Below are 14,739 nucleotides of genomic sequence, written 5' to 3'. Positions count from 1 at the left end.
AAAAAAAGTAATTGGTGTAACCTGCCATGTTATTCTTTTCCCCCCAACGCTGCAGTAGCCCATCTCCTAGCACTTTTTATTGGTATCGGAAATGTTGACTTAAAAAATAGGCTACAATATCACAAGTAGCTATAAATTCTTCCCAATTAATTAAAAAAAAATAATAATAACTCGCATTTCGCCAGTTCAAAAACACGTAGCCTATTTTGACGTCATCAAAACAAGATCAAACTCATTTACGAAGGCCATTTTACTCACACGTTCACTGGGCTTTTTCTATCGGAATTCTAATGATTTTGATCCACAAAATGTGCTCATGAAAAGCAAAATTTGTCACCTCGTGCTCTTACATTAATTTAGAGTGTGATCGCCGTCTACTGGACGTGCACACACGAGGACCATCAGTAGCACTGTCCTTCTGAAGACACTCTGCTTTATATAGCATAGGCGACATGTATTAGCCTACTCGAACCACCACCACAAGTTCCTTTTACCCCACATATATTTGATCACACATTTGTACGTGCAAGTTTCACGACACAATCTGTTATGGAAAAATGGAAGAAAACCTTGGAATATGTTGTGAGCTTCATACCTTTTTGAAACGTGAAAATGTGAGGTGGATAATATTGAAGGGGAGGCGTTGAGGGAGTCGCTCAGATTTCACACAAGACTTGCTCGGAATATCTCCATTAATTGTGAACCGATGCGAAAAATAAATATCGCATCGGTTAATGCGTTAATCATCATACCCATCAGTGTGGAACAACAAGTGTTTCAACAAGTGGAAAAGGTGTTGCCATCAGTCAATTACGCCTTATTTGTTGGATTACACAACTGGTTTAACAATGGTGTCAATATACAGATAATTAAATTAATAGATGAAAGAAATATTTCTTTTTATTAAAGTGGGTGCTATTTTATATACCAAAAATAAATAAGGCTACATACATTTGAGCGTCTGCAAAATTATTAAATGTAGGCTTACATATTTGTAATAAAACAGAATAAATAATGTGCAAGGCTAATATGATTAATATGATTTTTTTTACAATATTTTACTTTGATTTAATGATAATGCACATTATCATGAGTACCACTGATATAGGAAGAACACAATAAAGTGCAAGAAAACAGAAACCCAATAAAGAATAAAGAATTTAATGGAAATCACACTATGAGCTTGGTGAACTGCCTGATCTGAGCTTCAGCACTAAAATCCTCGTGTGTCGGTCTGTGTTCCAAAAGCTCAGTAAGTGGCGTCGCTCCGTTATGTCCCGACTGCAAAGTGAATTAGAGAGTCTCTTGAACTTGTGAGAGCGAGCAGGGTTTAAAAACGGTCAACATCTGTCAGGTGCGCCTGTTCTCGCTCTCCACCGTGTTTTAAACATAATTGGACAGGAAGGGAGGGGAGACTCGAGCGTGCGTGGGGGAGAAAGGGGCTGTCTCACACACATATTTTCAGCTTCATTTTTCAATTCCCAGACTTATTTCCGTATGATTTACACGTTGACACTGACACTCTGAGAGGACTATAAAGGCATGGGGGATGATATTGTGCTCAGGAGAAGAAGGGAGTTTGCGCGCACCTATGACCCTCGTCGAATTAAACAATCATACAAAGTGTGCGACATCCATTTTACACAATATCCAGGACCTCGAAATGCAGGTGGTTTATCCTGGAGTCCATTATAAAGCATTCACTGTAAAATTTGTAATCACAACATTTTTTTCTTTTGTAAAATCAACTTAAATAATGTATGTGGTTCAGATAACATAATATTTTGGGTTTCTGATGATTAAATCAATCTCCTTCATTGTATTAGCTCAATTTTTCCCATTTCAATTAACTTAAAATTTGAAGGCAACCAGGTTACTTCATTTTTTAAGTTAAACCAACAATATTTTTTACGGTGGAATTGTATTGGTCTTTTGTATCTCTCAAAATGTCAAAAATTCTTTCACAAAGTCACCTATAAGGGCTAATTACATGTTTTCAGCAATAAACTCACATGCACCTCAATGTCTTGACAGACTTTTGCACTGAAAATGCTCCTCTAGTCTGAATGCTTTCAATTAAGTAAAAGAAGGGGAAGGTGTCGGAAAGAATAAGGCCTGGCCTGATCACGAAACTGTGACAGATTTCATTTAAATAAATGTTTTTAAATGGATCAGGATGTTGCACAAGCAATAACTTAGGTTCAGTTTATCATCCATACTTCATTTTTTTTTTAAATCATGAATGTGATTGTGAAATATGATATGGCTTTTATATGCATCTCTTAATCATTATTGTATTGCATTGCATTCTATCGAGTTTTGCCCCCCCACAATACAAACTACAGACTTCAATCATAAAACGAATCGCTTAAATATCACTTTACTAAGTCATATATTATTGGGAGTGCGACTCCTATTTATATGCATTTCATACTTGTACTGGTAAAAGATCTTTGGGCCAAACAAAACACTTTGATATTTTAAAAAGATTGTCTAAATGTTCAATAAACGGTTCCATTTTTAGATTTTTCTGACTATTATTTCATATTTCAGGCTTTAAAGGGTTAATTCACTAAATTCTTTCTGAATCAGACCTTTATATCTTGCTATTCTGTTTTACTATTCTATTAAAAAAAAAAGATGACATTTTGAAGAATGTTTTAACTATTTTTGTGTGTACAATGAAAAACACTGTCTGGACTTAACTTGTCTTTCACTGTAAAGAAAACCTATTTTTCTGAATATCTTCTTTGGTGTTCAGCAGAATGAAGAAATGCATGCATGATTGGACTGACATGAGGGTGAGTAAATGATGTCCCTTTAAGAGTTGAATTAATTAGTTGCCAAAAGCGACACGTTTCAGAACATGACTCTCAAGGGGGTCCAACAGGATAAACAAATCAAGGGAAATGATGGAAACATGTTCACACACCGTGTTGCTAACTGACTGGCCTTGAGACCAAATTAGCAGCTCAGAAGATCAAAGGTTGTGCAGATGAACACACACACGGGCTATGATCACTGTATGGTTTTCCGCCTGCATGCGCACATCTTCCTGCTGTTAGCACAGGAATCTCTAAGCCCACAGTTGTCTCCCACCACAGCCGGCTTCACAGGATCAGCTGAAGCTTCTAGAAACAACATGTTAGCGCGCCACGGGGGCTAATGGTATCAAAGGCATTCCTTTTACAGCAGATGGCTTGCTTAAGCTACCCGTCACACTTTCTGTCAGAGCTACTGTATGGGCGAAGGTACACACTATGGTATATCTGCATGAAGGCTTTAAGGATCTTTGAAAACCACAAAGGAAAAACATAAGATGATGTTCAGTGGCATTCTGTGAGGAAAGAATGAGTTCAGTAGCAGCAGCACGTCTTTGAATCCATGTAATATAGATGGATGTTGAGTAAAATCAACGTTTTATGGTTTTTAGATTGACCGGGGATTCATATTGATAAATTGTTGACTTTTTGCTAACGCGGAGATTGAGTTTGCACACACTGTTGATTTGCATACTGACATCGTAACAAATCAGCAAACTTGTACTCTAAAAAATGCTGGGTTGTTTGAACCCAAATTTGGGTCAAATATGGACAAACCCAAATGTTGGGTTAAAAATGCAATTAAACAAATGTACAGTTGAAAGTGAAAGTTTCAAGTTGGGTTAAAATTTGAAATTACATTTTTAACCCAACATTTGGGTAAAAATTAATAAACACTCTAAACAATGCTGGGGTTTTTTAACCCAAATTTGGGTCAAATATGGACAAACCCAAATGTTGGGTTAAAAATCTAATTTCAAATTTTAACCCAACTTCAACTTTCACTTTCAACTGTACGTTTTTTAATTGCATTTTTAACTGAACATTTGGGTTTGTCCATATTTGACCCAGATTTGGGTTGAAACAACCCAGCATTTTTTAGAGTGCAAGAACACAGATATCGGCACGATTTAAAATAACTTCTCCTACCTAACAATAAAACATTATGTTTGTAATTTGTTCCACAAGAAGTGGAATATTTCTTAATCAACTGTCTGAAATCTGTATTGTGATTTTAACGGTAAAAAACTGTTAATTGGTTAACAGGACCTTTCCTTACTATATATGGTAAATAACTGTGATAGATCTAATGGTAAATTTAATGTAATTTTACTGTAAAATACCGTTAAATTACAGTTTTAAAGTGAAAATGAACAACTCATCGAATAATTTACGGTGAAAAAAACGTAAATTGACATTCACACAATTCCCAGCGTGACACTTCACATTTGATGTATTTTTGTTGAAATAACTTGTTTCTTCATTGTTTTCTTAGTCCTTTTCTAATCAGTTATGTACATAAGCGTTTATATGACATTAAATGTTGTTAAATTAATGTGTATTGCCTTTTTAAAATTTCATGTGTGTTACCATGATGGTATATTAATCTTTCTATATATTAATATGTACATAAGGGTTTTATATGACATTTAATGTTGTTAAATTAATGTGTATTGCCTTTTTAAAATTTCATGTGTGTTACCATTATTAATCTTTCTATATATTAATATTAAGTTTCTTGTGGAAAAGCTTCATGTGATGAGCTTCCATATATCATGCGTCTCTCATCACTGCTGTGATTCTTAGTTGTCAGTGTATTACAATGGTACAAAACAGATATTAATACTTCAATTAATCGATAATAACATTAAATCAGATCATAAATACGGTTTATTTCTGTAAATTTTAAGTTAAGACTGTAAAACAGCTGCCGGTATTTTACCGTAAATTGAGTTGGTTTACTTTTAGTTACGTCATAAAATTGATAGCTCTTGTTTTTTATGGAATATTGCAGTATTTACTATCAATAATGAATCCATGCCCTGGAAGTCTTTATTCAAAATGTTCTCTTCTCTGATGACGTGTTCACTGGCGTGAGGGCGGGACTTCCTGTCACTCACATGACATCATAGCAATAGCAAACCACAACCATCCAACAACCCAATCAATTCACAATGGACAAAATTAAGTCCCACCCTATGTTTCTTGTTTTTCATATGACACAATAGATTGAAGGTTTTAGGTTCTCTTGGATAATCCAAAAAACTGATGAAACAAAATATTCTGTGTCAAAATATCCACAATAATCCAGCACAGCAAGCCATTTACAATTCACAAAGAAATCCCTTCAAATCTTTAAATCCATTTGGACAGATTTCCATCTTTATTCACCTCTTCTATTGATCCCCAATAGGCATAATGAGCAGTCAGCAGATCTCACTCAGGTTACTGTGTTAATGTCTGTGCTTACTGTATTCAACAATGTCAGCTTGCACATAATTATGCTCAGGTTCATTAGAGGGTTATGATGGTGTCATTCTGATGGGGGTTTGACAAAGCACAAGTGTCTTTACGGGAGTTTCTCGGCTCACGTAGTGAAATAAAGAATGGAAATGGGTTTTTTGCTCTACACAGAGGTTGCTATGCACCAGTAAAGAGAAAGAAAGTTATCTCTGGCTAACCATTTTGCAGCTGGACCTTGTTAGCTGATGTACTTTTGTATGTTTTTGCCACTGGATGGGGTTTCAAAGGTGGATTACAAATGAAATAAGGGCTTGAAAATGAGTAAGGCTGGATTTAAATGATGTCACCAGATATGAAAACAGCTACTCTCTAAGAAAAGTCTGTTAAAAAAATAGGGCCCAATGTATTATGAAGGAATAAAAAAAAAACCTTTAACATCTATGGTACATTTCCATCGCACAAAGTTCTTTATAGTGAAAAAGGATAGAAATGTACTTCACATTAAAAAAAAAGGTTCTATGAGGAACCCAAAAAGGTTGTGAAAATCAACTTAATTTTTAAAAGTCTATTGATATTTTACAAGCATTTTGTTGATTTTTAGGATAAACAAGAACATTACTGGTACCGTTTTTCGACTGATCTTTCTGAGAGTCCATATAGAATATACTCACATTTTAATTGAAATGTATCTGGAGGTGAGAACGAAGTAGCGGTGTTTCTTTAGCAGCAACCATCAAAGACGCCTCAGATCAATACCCCACTTCTTATAGCCATAGCGTGTTATTACCCATAATCCCTCTGTAATACATATACAAGGGTCACCCATCCTTGTCCAAATAGCTACAATCTCATTACGCCTCAAATAAAACTTTCCTATTTATCTACAGATTTCAAATGAAACTAATAAGGCTCTAATATACCCCTCACACCCCCTCCTTCTCTCTCTGCCATTCCACAACCCTAATTATATTTCTCCCTATCTGAAAGCAATCAGTGATTGTGTGTGCCACGGTACGAAACGTGCTGACAATACCAGCCAATGGCGCAAGTGCCAGTGCAGCTGGACTAATTAAATTAAATGTGATGCTGCCCTGCCACTGCGCTGCTCAGTGAGAGAGAAATGAGCCGGAGCAATAATGAGTACTGTAGCCGAGCGGGGAGGAGGGAGATATTGCACTGGAGACTGGACACTTGCATCTGATACTTACAGTACTTAAAGGGATAGTTCACTTTGAAATTAATTTTTGGGATGTTTTAGCTTACCTCAAGGGCATCCAAGATGTAGGTGTCTTTGTTTCTGCAGCAGTTTAAATTTTTTTCTGTCAGTCATATAATGGAGGTCTATGGTCACCACCTCAAAGAGCATGCACAGAGAAGTCCAAATTAAACATGATTTAATGACTCGTAAATGTAAGTACACATTGATGACCTAAGACACGAAACGAGCGGTTTGTGTGAGAAAACGAACAGTATTTAGATCATTTTTACCTCTTGTAATCTTGTAACCCGCGCCCTCAGATCACTTGGACGTGGCTGTGTTTACAAGAGGTAAAAACAATATAAATACTGTTCGTTTTCTCACACAAACCGCTCATTTCGTGTCTTAGGCCATCAATGTGTACTTACATTTACGAGTCATTGAATCATGTTTAATTTGGACTTTTCTGTGCATGCTCTTTGAGGTGGTGACCATAGACCTCCATTATATGAACGGTTTGACCTAAAAATATCAAAATTGAAACTACTGCGAAAACAAAGACACCTACATCTTGGATGCCCTCGAGGTAAGCTAAAACATACAAAATATTAATTTCAGAAGCATGGAGGTGTTTTCACAAAATAAAGTGTTTTCACACCATATATCATAAAGCACATCATACCACCATATTCTCAGAAGGGATAAAGTCTCTAGACAGTTTACTTGTGAGTTTAGTTGTAATTCATTGAATAGATTCTCATTGATGTTCAAATGATTGCATACATTAATGGCGGTTTGACAAATACTGCCATGATACGTTGTTACTTTACAATTTAATAAAAAAAATACCATTCAAAAGTATATAAAATGTAAGTAAAATAAATCAAAAATAAAATAAAATGACAAAAATCTTACTGACCCCAAATCTCTATTTATTATTATTATTAAATTTAGCAGGTTGAAGTTTGTCATGTGCTTAAGTATCAAAGATGCAAAGAAATCGTCTCTACATTTATATATCCTTATTTATTTCGATTTTTGGTTGAAATATGAGCCAGAAATGTTCTTGACAGGTATTTTGAGATTTGCATCATCTGAAACAGAACTGCCTTATAAGTTCAAAGCTATTTAAAGATAAACATAAGACATATAAAAGCCATTAGGAAACAATCAAAGCGAAAATGAAAGCTACCCTCTTTTTTTTTTTTTTAAGAGACCTCCTGCGGAGAAGGAAAAAAACAGCTGACTATTAAACGACGGTGAAACGGCGGCGGAATCTGGTGAACGTGTGTAAAGCTGCTAATCTTTTTTAACCCTGCCTTGTAAGCCCTGCAAATTGGACCTGACACGCTAACAACACTCATAAAACAGTCCTTAGTCTCAAATGTCAGTCCTCAGAGGAGCCCCTGACCCCTCTCTCTCTCTCTCTCTCTCTCTCTCTCTCTCTATTACACTTTTCCCTCCAGCTCTTTCTCTGAATCTTTCAAGCATTTTGTACATTTGCCACAGTCTCTCCCTTGCTGGAAATCTCGCCCCTTCCTGCCACCATCTCAAACACTTCACCCACAGTCCTCCCATGGCCCACATTATTTGTCCTCCCTCCCTCTCTTTTCTTTCCCAGCATTTGAGTGGAACTTTCAGTGGACCGCTTTCTTTTCTCTTTGGCAGAAAGGGCAGGGATGATGCGACCAGACCCCCATCTGAGGCTAGTTTGGGCCCTGATCAGATCCGAGCGGGGCTAAGTGTGAGCTTCTCAGCGGGACGGCCCCTCTTCAAACTCCCCTCCTCTTCCTCTTCCTCTTCCTCTTTTAGTCATTGTAAATGAGGTCATCTCTTCTGCTCCATCCAGGCTGATGCCCAACGGTGCTCAAAGCCAACCTCTCGCTACCTGGCCTTTCCTTCCCTTTGTTTTGTCTTTCTCAGAGGTTGTCCATTAGTCCCTTCATCTCCCTCTCTCTTTATCTCTCTCTTCATAAATGATTTCTTATGCTACCGCAACTAGGTTCTGCGATGCATCTCGAAATCAGAGGTAAACAATGATCATTTGACATTGTATTTATAAATCCTGACATGCAAACATTAATAATATTTAAACTGCTAATCAAAATCCAATTTAAAGGGATAGTTCACTTTGAAATTAATTTTTGATGTTTTAGCTTACCTCAGGGGCATCCAAGATGTAGGTGTCTTTGTTTCCACAGTATTTTCAATTTTGATATTTTTAGGTCAAACCGTTCATATAATGGAGGTCTATGGTCACCACCTCAAAGAGCATGCACAGAGAAGTCCAAATTAAACATGATTTAATGACTCGTAAATGTAAGTACACGAAACGACCGGTTTGTGTGAGAAAACGAACAGTATTTATATCATCCCTTAACCCCCTTGCGCAGATAGAAGAGCCCTCGCCCTCAGATCACTTGGACGTGGCTGTGATTACAAGAGGTAAAAACGACATAAATACTGTTCGTTTTCTCACACAAACCGCTCGTTTCGTGTCTTAGGCCATCAATGTGTACTTACATTTACGAGTCATTAAATCATGTTTAATTTGGACTTCTCTGTGCATGCTCTTTGAGGTGGTGACCATAGACCTCCATTATATGACTGACAGACAAGAACGGTTTGACCAAAAAATATCAAAATTGAAAATTCTGCGGAAACAAAAACACCTACATCTTGGATGCCCTTGAGGTAAGCTAAAACATAACAAAAATTAATTTCAAAGTGAACTACCCCTTTAATCACATAAAAGAATCAGTATAAAAGCGAACATGGGCGCTGCCTTCTAAATACAGCCGCAACTAAAAACACATTAAATTCAATAACACCATTATTCATATTCCTAAAAATGAAAGGTCAAGTGTAAAGGATCACTTTTAAGTTCCACTTGCACCTGTTGCTTCTACATCTGTATTAAAACAAATGAAAACATTAACATTCACTGAACAAAAAGGTTCACTTAACGATTTTCACTCAGTAGACTTTACAAATAAGTATAAAAAAAGGCAATTAAACCATTGGATTAGACATGAAAATTTGAAGACGTAAGCCTACAATTTAACTATTAAGAGACGGCATGATTACAGCTCCTATAAACAAGATCACATCCGCACTCGAGTCTGAAATCTCAACAAAAAGCAAAGAAATTTCCAAAGACGCCCTCACAGCATAAACACTTCCTGTATTTTGTAGCATTTGCATAAAACCGAGTCTAACTCCAAGTAACTCTTCCTCTGTCATGGCTGCCGTGCACTTTTCTCCTGACATTTCTTTTTCCTTCAGATAAACTCCTTTTGTCCCAGCATCCTACGACCCACCTCGGGGTAAAAAAACAAAAAAAGGTCCATGCCCCGTACCTGCTGCCCTTTTGAGGAGGGGGGCTGGAGGAAGGAGAAAGCTCCTTTGTCCACTGGAGAAAGAGGGGTGGGTGGGGACCCTCTCTTCACTGCCCCCCCCCCCCATCCACTCCTCATCCTCTGCTTCGTCTCAAAGCGTTTGGTTCGTTCAGCTTGAAGAACCACCAGCGAGGTGGAGTAAGCCCAGCGAGATGCGCTCTCTCCCAGCGTGCTCGCCTGCCCCGATCCTCGCAAACTAGGCTAGCTCAGTCCGGGCCGCAGCCTCTTTAGGCAATGGAGTGGTTTATTTAATTTGCCGCTATAATGGAGAACTCTGAATGAGGCGCTGGGGAAAAAAGAAGAGAGAATGCGGGGCGGGCGCGAAGCAAATGAAAAAAAGAAAGAAAGAGAGCTAGAGGAGTGAAAGAAAAGAGAGAGAGGGGGAAAACAAAAGCTAAAAGCTACCACTATTTTGATTCACCCGTCCCTTTTTTTTAAAAATTACTTCCAAAGTGTGATATCTATTGTACGGGGAATAATACAGAACAATGCAAGCGGGGGGTCTTGGCAATATTCAAAGGGGCTTATTCAGAGCAGGGCCGGTGGCTGGATGTACATTCAGGCCCAGAACACTCCCATACAAGCTCGTTCGGCAGCCACTATAGCGCTCATTGTGAGGGCAGTGTAAACAAAAAGGCGCCCCAGAGCATGGTGGGATGTGGGAAAATGAGAGCAGCTTTATTCCCCAGAGGTCCAGCATTATTATGGGGTTAGAGCGTGTTGGTTTTGTCTGGTGTAGGTCCGACCCCTTGCAGTCACGCCGGAGTATTTAAGCAGAGGCGAGGTACGCAAGGGAAACGTTCAGCTTTCACGTTTGTGGTTGGTTTGGGCTACAAATTCCACATCCTCTCAGTTCTATGGCAAAATGTGAACGGATATATGGGATTATGCTAAACTTGTACGGGGGAAGAAACATGGACTGTATATATATATATAAAAAAAAAAAAATCCTGCCTTAAACATTCAAGTTGATTGCACTTAAAAATTTAAATTATTTTAACTTAAATTACAGTAAACTGATTTTTTTTTAATGAGTTGAATAACGTATAATATACATAGTATATAAAATGTACAACTATTACTACCTACTTAGTATAAAAAGTTAAAAATTGCTTATTTTGAGGAGTTAAAACAATGTAAAAACATTTGCCGTCTTAACTTATTGATCATATACTTTTTTACAGTGCATGTGCATCTGTTATTCCAATTTTTTATTTTTATAAAGGTTGTCTGGGGTGGTACCTAAATGGTAGAGTGACAGATTTTTTAAGTTTTTACAGATGATATTTGTTTGTATATCATTCGCTGGTTTTTATTCCTAAAAACATGGAACTCCCCTCCGTAATAACCGTAACTTTAAATATGGCAACAAAATCAAACAATAATTTTGAAACTGGCCCTATCCAACATTCAGATTTATGTGCTGGAAATTTACGCAAATTAGTGCATACATAATACCTCAATTGGATGTTTAAACACAAGTTTTCAGAAAACTAATACAAAAACAGTTTGTCTATAATTTGACATAATTTATCTGTTTTTCCACGGTTTAATAAGCCATTATCAACGGTAATATACTGTAATTTAATACATTTTGACTAAAGTAAATTCTGTATTTTTACGTTTTTTTGCATGTACTTTTGTGAAATGGTAATTTGCTGTAATTTAACAGAAACCGTCTGGAAACTTTGCTGCCAGAGATTTGCCGTTTTTTTACGGGATTTTTTTTACAGTAAAAGTTCTCAGAAAACTAAAAAAAAAAACAGTTGTCTTAAATGTACTGAGAACTATAAAGTGATATCAATTAGTTAACAACATCTCTTCTCTGATAACGTGTTCACTGGCGTAAGGGCGGGTTCAACCTGTCACTCACATGACATCATAGCAATAGCAAACCACAACCATCCAACAACCCAATCAATTCACAATGGACAAAATTAAGCCCCACCCTACATTGTAAAAATATTTTCAAGATTTGTTATCACAACATATTTTCTTTTGTCAAATCAACTTTATAATAATTTATTTAGTTGAGATAACTTATTATTTTGAGTTTCTGATGGTTAAATTAATCTACTTCATTGTACTAACTCACCTTTTCCAGTTCAATCAACTTAAAATTTTAAGGCAACCCAGATTACTTACTTTAAGTTAAACCAACAATATTTTTTTTTACAGTGTACTTTTTCCCCCTCATTTGAGAAGCCGTTTCACTCGGATAGGGAACAAAAACTATGGAAACTTCAGTTTCATGCCAACTTCAATGTTAGTTAGCACATGAATTACCATTAATAAGGGCCCAATTGAAAAGCGTCACCAAAAAACCCTAAATCAAATGCAGTGGAATGACTAAAGTTCAAAGGAAGTCAAAGGAAGATCCATAATTGCAAGAGTCAGACTGTTGCTTTTTTGTGAAGCCTGAAAGGCTGGAGCTTCTGATTGCAGCCTGTTTCCACAGATAGACTCCTCTCCCATTCACGTGGACCGACACACACGGCTCTCTGAGACCTCACCGAGACTGTGTCTCATTCATACAACTCCACCTGAGAGACGCGCTCGGTGTTTACACAAGATTATATTCCCCATGCTCAACACATATACAAACACACGCGCACGGCAGCCAATGCGAGCGCTAAACAAACAGCCCCTATGCACATAGAGAAGCAGACATATCATTATGCCACATAATAGAGCCGGGCCTTGAATATCACAAGTCTGTCTGTCCGGGATGTCAATCAAAACTCCTTACACAAGAGCCGAATGTTTACATACACTCTTTAGGATTCGGCTAAAATGGAGAGATCGGATATCGTTTTATTAAATAAATAAAAAAAAACATTCAAATGTTGATTTTATGTGGAATAAACATCTGACAAGGGATATCTGATGCATTTCAGCCGTATTGGGTGCCAAACAAGTGAATCTTGGTCTGTGGCATTTAGACAGGGCCTGTTTTTTAATGTTCATCATGTATAATATATTATATTTTAGGAAGTCTTTTATTAGGCTAAGGTTATAAAGACATTTAAAACCCTTAATGACCAAAGCAGGACACAACCTCTGACAACAGTAATCACAATCATACAAACTATGAGTACCAGACCAAAGAATCAATGACATATGATATACATGTATACCAATATATAAGTATACCAATACATACCAATAATTTGTGGATAAGACAAATAAAAACTTGCTGTTTTGAGCTTGGCACACACACACACACACACTCAAAAAAGAAAAAAGGGGCACGCCCAAAAATATTAAACACCAAGCTTTTAATTGTCTTAACCACAAATTATTGATGAGGAAATTAACTAAATTTAAGCAAATGCATTAATTAAACAGCCATTGGTGTCTCAGAAAAAACATCAAAGTTTTGTCAGAATATAGGAAGATGAAGTGATGAATCACAATGAAATATAAAATATGACATATGAAAATCTTTTAAAAGGAGGGAAATTACTTTCAGTGGTTTGGAAAAGCTCTTGAAATTGGCGTCAAGTAAAAAGTAATATTTAAAACAGTACACATCTTAACCATTATTTCCATAAAAGTTTTAAAATATATTTTTCAAGTTTTTTTTCCCAACCAAATATAATTCATTATTAAATTATTAGTAGTAGCCTATAATTTTTGCCCTATATGTAATATTTTACAACCTTGCCTTTAATAAATGATCAAATGATCTTATGTTAATATATACTACCAAGTAGGGATGCCCAATATATCGGCCAGCATATCGGTATCGGCCGATGTATGTTCATTTTTAATGTTATCGTTATCGGCCTGGTAAGAAAATGTGGCCGATATATTAAAGCCGATAAATAATGTATTATTCCCTTCAGCTGAGACACTTGTTGAGAACTGTTTATGTTTTATGTCTTGAAATATGATTGAAATCTCTGCAAAAAATATTAAAATACGGTTCGGTACAACATGTGCAACGCAAATCTGTCATATCGGCTATACAACTATAATGAGAACATCATTATAATTGTGCGCTTGGGACATGGATTTAATTGTGAGACTTTTGTTTTTGTAATCAGGCTCTCAAAATTAGATACAAATTTGGATTTAAGTTTATCGGCCGATATATCGGTTATCGGCTTCCAAATATAAAGAATTATCGGTTATCGGTATCGGCCAAAATTTTCATATCGGTGCATCCCTACTACCAAGGCAGCGTTCAAGAGTGATATTGTCAAATAGTATTACAATTAAAATCAAGAACACATTCATTTGATAAAAAAATATATACACAAAAACATTACGCACCAAAACCAGATTTCTACATTGACGATAATAATAAATCTTTCAAAACAGAATCTCAAAGATTGTATGTAATGTATTAATAAAGTAAGAACATATTTGAACAGAGACCTTGTTAATGAATATCTTGTTTCTATGCATTGCCTTAACACAATAGGTTGATCGTTCTGCTGAAAAAGGACTAAACAGAGCCAGAGAATAGCCAGGATGTTTTCCGCCTACAGAATGGATTAGGCAGGCAGTTCTATACAGGTTTCCAGCAGGCATTACAACCAGAGCCTGCTCTCCAATAAAGAGAACAAAACAGCGTGTGTCAGAGTGCTGTCACAGCAGACAAACAGACACAGACAGAGAGAAAGTTCTTTGTCATTCATTAGAGTAGAGAGTCAGCATCGGGGGGGAAAAAAAGTGGGCTATACTGGTATTTACCTGCGAAAATAATACAAATAATAAAACCTTTCCATGTGTCAAGGTGATATGCCCACTCTCTCTCTCTCACATAGAAACACACATTGGATTATACTGGACAACTGTCACGCCAAAGACATTTTGTTTGGTTTTTACAGACTCTTCTAAGCTAACAAAA

At 36.6% G+C, this 14,739-nt stretch overlaps 1 long non-coding RNA gene across 2 annotated transcripts in view; it reads right to left on the bottom strand.

Annotated features, from left to right (window-relative positions):
• Window positions 1–10,124, bottom strand: part of LOC120490236 (uncharacterized) — a 45,296-nt gene extending 35,172 nt beyond the window's left edge. The window contains exon 1 of one of the 2 annotated variants that reach the window (XR_016168808.1): window positions 9,843–10,124. This is a non-coding gene — a long non-coding RNA (uncharacterized LOC120490236). The remainder of the gene's footprint in view (window positions 1–9,842) is intronic. The other variant, XR_016168805.1, reaches the window with a different exon arrangement.
• Window positions 10,125–14,739: the final 4,615 nt, after the last annotated feature.

This window comes from Pimephales promelas, chromosome 6 (assembly GCF_988280905.1).
Source record: "Pimephales promelas chromosome 6, fPimPro1.hap1.1, whole genome shotgun sequence".
Lineage (NCBI taxonomy): Eukaryota > Metazoa > Chordata > Actinopteri > Cypriniformes > Leuciscidae > Pimephales > Pimephales promelas.
This window is presented reverse-complemented; position numbering and strand designations above follow the sequence as displayed.